We start from the raw sequence: 3,636 nt of genomic DNA, 5'->3' as shown, positions 1-3,636 counted from the left end.
TATTATTATTATTTCTTGTACGTTCTGAAAAAAAAAAAATGAAGATATGGATATAATATTACCTGAGTGGTTATTGGGTGATTTTGTATAGTTAGTACTTTCCTATCAAACATCTATCGTCCTCGTCTCTGGCTCTCCTCCTTCTTTTCTCTGTATGTTTGCCCTCTCTGCAACACGTCACATCCTCGGCACTTGGATGATCTATTTCTGTTTCTAGTGCCGTCAAACTCCTGCTACAACTGAACTAAATCAAACATTCTGTGTGAATGAAACAGACTGTGAGCTTCAGACTCCTCTACTCAGAAAGTTCTGACATCCTTTCGGATTTTTCTTGTCTCAGATTTGTCAAGTATGTGAAGTTGTCGCTCTGTCTTCTGTTGCTCTGTCTTCTGTCGCTCTGTCTTCTGTCGCACTGTCTTCTGTCGCTCTGTCTTCTGTCGCTCTGTCTTCTGTCGCTCTGTCTTCTGTCGCTTTGTCTTCTGTCGCTCTGTCTTCTGTACCTCTGTCTTCTGTACCTCTGTCTTCTGTCGCTTTGTCTTCTGTACCTCTGTCTTCTGTACCTCTGTCTTCTGTCGCTCTGTCTTCTGTCGCTCTGTCTTCTGTCGCTCTGTCTTCTGTCGCTCTGTCTTCTGTACCTCTGTGCCAGTTTTGTAGTCGGGGAAATAAAGTTTTGAAAGTTGGATGAAAGAGAGGCGACGATTGTTTACCTCTCTCTGTCTGCTTCTCTTTCTTTCTCTCTCTCTCCCCCCCCCCCTCTCTCTCTTGCTGTCTGTTTCTGTCTCTCTCTTTCCATTCATTTCCCCATGTCCCCATGTATGTATTTTGAGGAAAAGTGGGGAAGTGATACTGGATCCATGTGCCTATTGCTGACAAAAGAAGGCAAGGGTAGATCTATTCTCTCTATATATCTATCTATCCTCTCTCTATATATATCTGTCCTGGGTATGACAACTTTTTGATGAGGGTTGAGGAAAAGGTCAAAGGCTGGAGTAATGATGACCTCATTCCCCAATAGGAAAGTAAATCAGTTAAAACTGTTTGTTTGGAAAGATGCCGTGAGAACTCTGAGCCGTGAGTCCACCGGTTCTCCGTCGGTTGAGAGATCTGCTTCTAGTAAGTATCGACAAAAAACCCCACCAAAAAACCCCTACTAAACAAAAAACCAGAATGGAGCATCTCCCAGCTCTCTACAGGTTCAAGAATACTTTAAAAAGTAGGCACTTTATGTAAGGATAACTGGAACACAAGACTTCTTTACTATTGTCTAGCCTGAGAGCTATATTCATCAAAGTATTGGTTTTCACCGTTTTGACCGATCCGTGACGTAAGAAGTAAGGAAAAAGATTCTATCACGTCACACTTCTATTGTTTTATTCGTGAATCGTGATGCACACATTCAAAGTCTGTGACCAATGGCTGGGCTGCAAATTTCACCTCAAAGAAATGGAAATGAAAAATAAGAAAAGGGTATTTTGCCCCTGACAGCGATATAAATTTAGTACTGAATAAAATTTGGGATGTGCACAGCTGATTGAGGCAGCCTAGCCCCTGAAATTGACAGAAGATGATAAAAGTATCAAGTCAAACTTTCCATAATATATATATATTATATTCATTTGGTAATCTATTTGTATTTGCTCACCATGAGAAGACTGAGCGTGCGAAGACATGTCGTTTACAGGCTGAGAAATGAGAGCTGTGGGAGTGGCTGGTTGCTCCAAGGTGTTGGGTTAGACACTCTGCTCTCTATGTGGTTTCAGTTCCATCCCTGAGTTATGTTTACATGTACATCGTTGAGTTATCTCTCTGTTACGTTTACATCTCTCAGTTACCTTGAGTTACATCTCTCAGTTACCTTGAGTTACATCTCTCAGTTACCTTGAGTTACATCTCTCAGTTACCTTGAGTTGCATCTCTCAGTTACCTTGAGTTACATCTCTCAGTTACCTTGAGTTACATCTCTCAGTTACCTTGAGTTACATCTCTCAGTTACCTTGAGTTACATCTCTCAGTTACCTTGAGTTACATCTCTCAGTTACCTTGAGTTACATCTCTCTCTCCTTTCTGAAGGTTTCTTTGACCTTTTTTTTATGTTTCTTTTTTTTTGTTTGTTTCCAGTTTCAGTTCTCGTAATGGAATATCTGGGTTGAATGTTTTGAGAAAAAGTAACCAATTATTTTGTTCAAGTGTTTGGATTTAGGTGGATAACATTTTATTGTTTTGTTTTGTCTGGGTCACTGGCCTTTTTTTTATCAGAGAAAAGTTTTGTTTTTAATTTCACATCCTTCTTGGTCAATGTTCACTGGTTTGTTTTTGTTGTTTGAGAATTGTTTCATTGCTCTATACTGTTGTAAAACGTACGTCGTCCCAATAATCTAGACAGTGCACATTTTATACCGTCCCGATAATCTAGACAGTGCACATTTTATACCGTCCCGATAATCTAGACAGTGCACATTTTATACCGTCTCTATAATCTAGACAGTGCATATTTTATACCGTCCCAATAATCTAGACAGTGCACATTTTATACCGTCCCTATAATCTAGACAATGCATATTTTATACCGTCCCGATAATCTAGACAGTGCACATTTTATACCGTCCCTATAATCTAGACAATGAATATTTTATACCTTCCCGATAATCTAGACAGTGCACATTTTATACCGTCCCTATATTCTAGACAGTACACATTTTATACCGTCCCGATAATCTAGACAGTGCACATTTTCTTTTTGTTATGAGCTGAAGAGAAATTTTTATTGTTTTCCTTTTCATAAATGAAGAAAGATCAGCATCTGTGGTTTGACCGTTAGTCATTTCGCTGTCACATGAAGGCGGCCGGAGGTTGATTCCTGAGTGGGGGACGGGTCAAAGCCGCCTCTTCAATAATCTGAATTGTGTCAGTGGGGTAGAAATTAAGACATGCTTTTCTTTTAAAGTGAAGAAGGGGGTTTGCTTATAAGGGATTTTTTCCCAGTAGGCTAAGCCATGTGGGAAGTTTTGTATAAAGACTTATTGAGTTGCTCAAGGAAATGTCGTATTTTGAACGAACGAACGACTGATGGTGATCATCAGCTGGGCTGACATCACATTAGACGATATTTTCTTGTGGGAAGTTGAACAAATTTCCCTTTTTTGTCATCGTAGTGTGATGTCACAGTTTATTGCTATCACAGTTTCACTCTCACATCTAATATTATGGTGGTGCGCTTAAGTTCAAATTTCACGAATGTTCTTTTCTTTAAAAACTAAGTGGTAATGTGTTTGAGTTTAGTAGACTGGATTCACGGAACTCATGCTTGTAGGTCACTATAATGTTGGTAATGTTATCGTCCACGTTCCAAAGTTGTTGCAGCTTTTTACTATTGGTGTTCAAACAGGTTTAATGAAAGTTTTTGTCAGTAATATGATAAATAAATTAATTATCATCATGTAACTGAAATGGAAAAAACTACTCTATCAGTAAGCTAAAATAGTATGTAGATTTAGATGTTATGAACTTTCAGAAAATATCGCAAACTTTAAAATTTGGTGCTTTAATGTCCAGCACAAGTTGAGCTGCCTGTTTACTGGTGGAGAGATCCAAACATAAACGTAAACTTGAACAATTTTTTGTAAGGAAAATTCTGCT

Source organism: Aplysia californica, unplaced genomic scaffold (genome assembly GCF_000002075.1).
Source record: "Aplysia californica isolate F4 #8 unplaced genomic scaffold, AplCal3.0 scaffold00457, whole genome shotgun sequence".
NCBI classification, from domain to species: Eukaryota; Metazoa; Mollusca; class Gastropoda; order Aplysiida; family Aplysiidae; genus Aplysia; species Aplysia californica.
Note: the sequence above shows the minus strand (reverse complement) of the source record.